Here is a 6,546-nt window from a genome sequence, read left to right on the forward strand (position 1 = left end):
GGAACACATGTAACCAAACAACAACAATGCTGCTGCTTACTAGAACACATGTAAACCAAACAACAACAATGCTGCTTACTAGAACACATGTAACCAAACAACAACGATGCTGCTATATACTAGAACACATGTAACCAAACAACAACAATGCTGCCTACTAGAACACATGTAACCAAACAACAACGATGCTGCTTACGAGAACACATGTAACCAAACAACAACAATGCTGCCTTACTAGAACACATGTAACCAAACAACAACGATGCTGCCTACTACGAGAACACATGTAACCAAACAACAACGATGATGCTGCATACTGAGAACACATGTAACCAAACAACAACAATGCTGCTTACTAGAACACATGTAACCAAACAACAACGATGCTGCTTACTAGAACACATGTAACCAAACAACAACAATGCTGCTTACTAGAACACATGTAACCAAACAACAACAATGCTGCCTACTAGAACACATGTAACCAAACAACAACGATGCTGCTTACGAGAACACATGTAACCAAACAACAACAATGCTGCTTACTAGAACACATGTAACCAAACAACAACGATGCTGCTTACTAGAACACATGTAACCAAACAACAACGATGCTGCTTACTAGAACACATGTAACCAAACAACAACAATGCTGCTTACTAGAAACACATGTAACCAAACAACAACAATGCTGCTTACTAGAACACATGTAACCAAACAACAACAATGCTGCCTTACTAGAACACATGTAACCAAACAACAACAATGCTGCTTACGAGAACACATGTAACCAAACAACAACGATGCTGCTTACTAGAACACATGTAACCAAACAACAACGATGCTGCTTACTAGAACACATGTAACCAAACAACAACAATGCTGCCTACTAGAACACATGTAACCAAACAACAACAATGCTGCTTACTAGAACACATGTAACCAAACAACAACGATGCTGCCTTACTAGAACACATGTAACCAAACAACAACGATGCTGCATACTAGAACACATGTAACCAAACAACAACAATGCTGCTTACTAGAACACATGTAACCAAACAACAACAATGCTGCTTACGAGAACACATGTAACCAAACAACAACGATGCTGCTTACTAGAACACATGTAACCAAACAACAACAATGCTGCTTACTAGAACACATGTAACCAAACAACAACGATGCTGCTTACGAGAACACATGTAACCAAACAACAACGATGCTGCTTACGAGAACACATGTAACCAAACAACAACAATGCTGCTTACTAGAACACATGTAACCAAACAACAACGATGCTGCTTACTAGAACACATGTAACCAAACAACAACGATGCTGCTTACGAGAACACATGTAACCAAACAACAACGATGCTGCCTGCTACTGAGAACACATGTAACCAAACAACAACGATGCTGCTTACTAGAACACATGTAACCAAACAACAACAATGCTGCTTATTAGACACACATGTAACCAAACAACAACGATGCTGCATACGAGAACACATGTAACCAAACAACAACAATGCTGCTTACTAGAACACATGTAACCAAACAACAACAATGCTGCTTACTAGAACACATGTAACCAAACAACAACGATGCTGCTTACGAGAACACATGTAACCAAACAACAACAATGCTGCTTACTAGAACACATGTGACCAAACAACAACAATGCTGCATACTAGAACACATGTAACCAAACAACAACAATGCTGCTTACGAGAACACATGTAACCAAACAACAACAATGCTGCTTACTAGAACACATGTAACCAAACAACAACGAATGCTGCCTACTAGAACACATGTAACCAAACAACAACGATGCTGCTTACTGAGAACACATGTAACCAAACAACAACAATGCTGCCTACTAGAACACATGTAACCAAACAACAACGATGCTGCTTACGAGAACACATGTAACCAAACAACAACGATGCTGCATACTAGAACACATGTAACCAAACAACAACGATGCTGCATACTAGAACACATGTAACCAAACAACAACGATGCTGCTTACTGGAGAACACATGTAACCAAACAACAACAATGCTGCTTTGCACTAGAACACATGTAACCAAACAACAACAATGCTGCTTACTAGAACACATGTAACCAAACAACAACAATGCTGCTTACTAGAACACATGTAACCAAACAACAACGATGCTGCTTACGGGAACACATGTAATGAAACAACAACAATGCTGCCTACTAGAACACATGTAACCAAACAACAACGATGCTGCTTACAGCTAGAACACATGTAACCAAACAACAACGATGCTGCTTACTAGAACACATGTAACCAAACAACAACAATGCTGCTTACTAGAACACATGTAACCAAACAACAACGATGCTGCTTACTAGGAACACATGTAACCAAACAACAACAATTATGCTGCCTACTAGAACACATGTAACCAAACAACAACAATGCTGCTTACGAGAACACATGTAACCAAACAACAACGATGCTGCTTACTAGAACACATGTAACCAAACAACAACGATGCTGCTTACTTTACTAGAACACATGTAACCAAACAACAACGATGCTGCTTACGAGAACACATGTAACCAAACAACAACAATGCTGCTTACTAGAACACATGTAACCAAACAACAACAATGCTGCTTACTAGAACACATGTAACCAAACAACAACGATGCTGCTTACGAGAACACATGTAACCAAACAACAACAATGCTGCCTACTAGAACACATGTAACCAAACAACAACGATGCTGCTTACTAGAACACATGTAACCAAACAACAACGATGCTGCTTACGAGAACACATGTAACCAAACAACAACAATGCTGCTTACTAGAACACATGTAACCAAACAACAACGATGCTGCTTACTAGAACACTTGTAACCAAACAACAACGATGCTGCCTTCTAGAACACTTGTAACCAAACAACAACAATGCTGCTTACGAGAACACATGTAACCAAACAACAACGATGCTGCTTACTAGAACACATGTAACCAAACAACAACGATGCTGCTTACTAGAACACATGTAACCAAACAACAACAACAATGCTGCCTACTAGAACACATGTAACCAAACAACAACGATGCTGCTTACGAGAACACATGTAACCAAACAACAACAATGCTGCCTACTAGAACACATGTAACCAAACAACAACGATGCTGCATACGAGAACACATGTAACCAAACAACAACGATGCTGCATACTAGAACACATGTAACCAAACAACAACGATGCTGCTTACTGGAACACATGTAACCAAACAACAACAATGCTGCTTACTGGGAACACATGTAACCAAACAACAACAATGCTGCTTACTAGAACACATGTAACCAAACAACAACGATGCTGCTTACGAGAACACATGTAACCAAACAACAACGATGTAACACATGTAACCAACAACAACGATGCTGCCTACTAGAACACATGTAACCAAACAACAACGATGCTGCTTACTAGAACACATGTAACCAAACAACAACGATGCTGCTTACGAGAACACATGTAACCAAACAACAACAATGCTGCTTACTAGAACACATGTAACCAAACAACAACAATGCTGCTTACTAGAACACATGTAACCAAACAACAACAATGCTGCTGCCTACTAGAACACATGTAACCAAACAACAACGATTATGCTGCTTACTGGAACACATGTAATCAAACAACAACAATTACGCTGCCTACTAGAACACATGTAACCAAACAACAACGATGCTGCCTACTAGAGGAACACATGTAACCAAACAACAACAATGCTGCTTACTGGAACACATGTAAACCAAACAACAACAATGCTGCTTACTAGAACACGTGTAACCAAACAACAACAATGCTGCTTGCGAGAACACGTGTAACCAAACAACAACAATGCTGCCTACGAGGAACACTTGTAACCAAACAAAACAACAATGCTGCCTACTGGAACACTTGTAACCAAACAACAACAATGCTGCCCCTACAGGGGACACGTGTAACCAAACAACAACAATGAGCTGCCTACGAGAACACAATGTAACCAAACAACAACAATGCTGCCTACGAGGAACACTTGTAACCAAACAACAACAATGCTGCCTACTAGAACACATGTAACCAAACAACAACAACTAATGCTGCTTGCTAGAACACATGTGACCAAACAACAACAATGCTGCCTACTAGAACACATGTAACCAAACAACAACAATGCTGCTTACTAGAACACATGTAACCAAACAACAACAAAACTGCCTACGGTAACACTTGTAACCAAACAACAACAATGCTGCCTACGAGAACACTTGTAACCAAACAATAACAATGCTGCCTACTAGAACACATGTAACCAAACAACAACGATGCTGCTTACTAGAACACATGTAACCAAACAACAACAATGCTGCCTACTAGAACACATGTAACCAAACAACAACGATGCTGCTTACTAGAACACATGTAACCAAACAACAACGATGCTGCTTACTAGAACACATGTAACCAAACAACAACAATGCTGCTTACTAGAACACATGTAACCAAACAACAACAATACCCGTTGAGACAAATATGTATCACAAGCAGTTTCAAAAACTGTGCATGAGAAAATATTAAAAAATACAGCAAATGTTTTTCGCGTGTCGTATCTGTTTCAATTACACAAGAATCAATTTGAAAAGTAACTTACGAAATGTATTACATTTTACAGTTTTGTTTTACAATTCGTAGATTTCATCACGAAACTGGTCTTCGAGTCGAAACGCTAATGACTAGCATATTAACTCTAACCGTAGAATTACTTATAAAGCCACATGGATTTGTTTGGTTTGGTTTCAAATTTCGCGCAAAGCTACAGAAAGGTTCCCTGCGTTAGCCGTCCCTAATTTAGCAGTGTAAGACAAGAGGGAAGACAGGTAGTCCTAATCACCTCGACATGCCGGGCGAGGCCATATGGATCCCGTCGTATCTTTAAACAGATTTTTTTTACACAGTATTTGTGTGTCAAGTTGTTAGTGGGTTCATGAATATGGTATCTGATAACATACCATACAAGTAAAACAAACAACTAAACTACACTGCTGTTCATTAATCTCACTCTACACTGCTGGGAAAAAAGTGGACAAATTCGTCCACTTTTCTCTTTAACTTTGGGCGTTGCAACTTGTTTAGGATCTTCGCTAAAGCCCTCTAGTGGCTCACCAGTGTGTCTGCGGACTTAAAACGCTAAAAACAGGTTTCGATACCCGTGATGGGCAGAGCACAGATAGCCCATTGTGTAGCTTTATGTTGAATTCAAAAGAACAACATCTTCGCTAAGACTACAAAAGATTCGGTTCATTTGTTGTTGGGGCCCGGCATGGCCTAGCGCGTAAGGCGTGCGACTCGTAATCCGAGGGTCGCGGGTTCGCGCCCGCGTCGCGCTAAAACATGCTCGCCCTCCCAGCCGTGGGGGTGTATAATGTGACGGTCAATCCCACTATTCGTTGGTAAAAGAGTAGCCCAAGAGTTGGCGGTGGGTGGTGATGACTAGCTGCCTTCCCTCTAGTCTTACACTGCTAAATTAGGGACGGCTAGCACAGATAGCCCTCGAGTAGCTTTGTGCGAAATTCAAAAAAAACAATCATAAAGAAACTAATTTTGGACTAGTAAGTAGCAAACTCTTGAGCTATGCAATTCAAAAAAGTGGTACTGACTGTTACTGTTACAACGACCTAAAAGTACAGAACGTTTTCCACACGAATCATGGACCCTAAGTTTCACAACCATGCACGTTAGACACGAAGCCACACCTAGCCCGTAACAAGAAAAACTGGCCAGGCATGGCCAGGTGGGTTAAGGCGTGCGACTCGTAATCTGAGGGTCGCGGCTTCGCATCCCCGTCGCACCAAACATGCTCACCTTTTCAGCCGTGAGCTTTATAATGTGACGGTCAATCCCACTGTTCGTTGGTAAACAGGTAGCACAAGATTTGGCGATAGGTGGTGATGACTAGCTGCCTTCCCTCTAGTCTTACACTGCTAAATTAGGGACGGCTAGCGCAGATAGCCCTAGAATCGCTTTGCGCGAAATTCAAACCAAACCACATGGTTCTCAACTTTCTGAAATTGTGGCGTCGAAAGAAAACGGTTTGTATCACTTTTTTTCAAACTGTGTTACGACACCAGTGTCGACCTTACTAACTAAGTTTTCAAACTGTGGTACGACACCAGTGTTGACCTTACTAACTGTAAGTTTTCAAACTGTGGTACGACACCAGTGTTGACCTTACTAACTGTAAGTTTTCAAACTGTGGTACGACACCAGTGTTGACCTTACTAACTGTAAGTTTTCAAACTGTGGTAATGACACCAGTGTTGACCTTACTAACTGTAAGTTTTCAAACTGTGGTACGACACCAGTGTTGACCTTACTAACTGTAAGTTTTCAAACTGTGGTACGACACCAGTGTTGACTTTACTAACTGTAAGTTTTCAAACTGTGGTACGACACCAGTGTTGACCTTACTAACTGTAAGTTTTCAAACTG

The 6,546-nt window shown here is 40.7% G+C and overlaps 1 protein-coding gene across 1 annotated transcript in view; it reads left to right on the forward strand.

Moving 5' to 3' along the window:
* Positions 1-6,546, forward strand: part of LOC143227960 (WD repeat-containing protein 47-like) — a 162,249-nt gene that overhangs the window by 25,313 nt on the left and 130,390 nt on the right. The gene's annotated exons all lie outside the window — the stretch shown is intronic.

Source organism: Tachypleus tridentatus, chromosome 10 (assembly GCF_004210375.1).
Source record: "Tachypleus tridentatus isolate NWPU-2018 chromosome 10, ASM421037v1, whole genome shotgun sequence".
In the NCBI taxonomy this organism is placed as follows: Eukaryota; Metazoa; Arthropoda; class Merostomata; order Xiphosura; family Limulidae; genus Tachypleus; species Tachypleus tridentatus.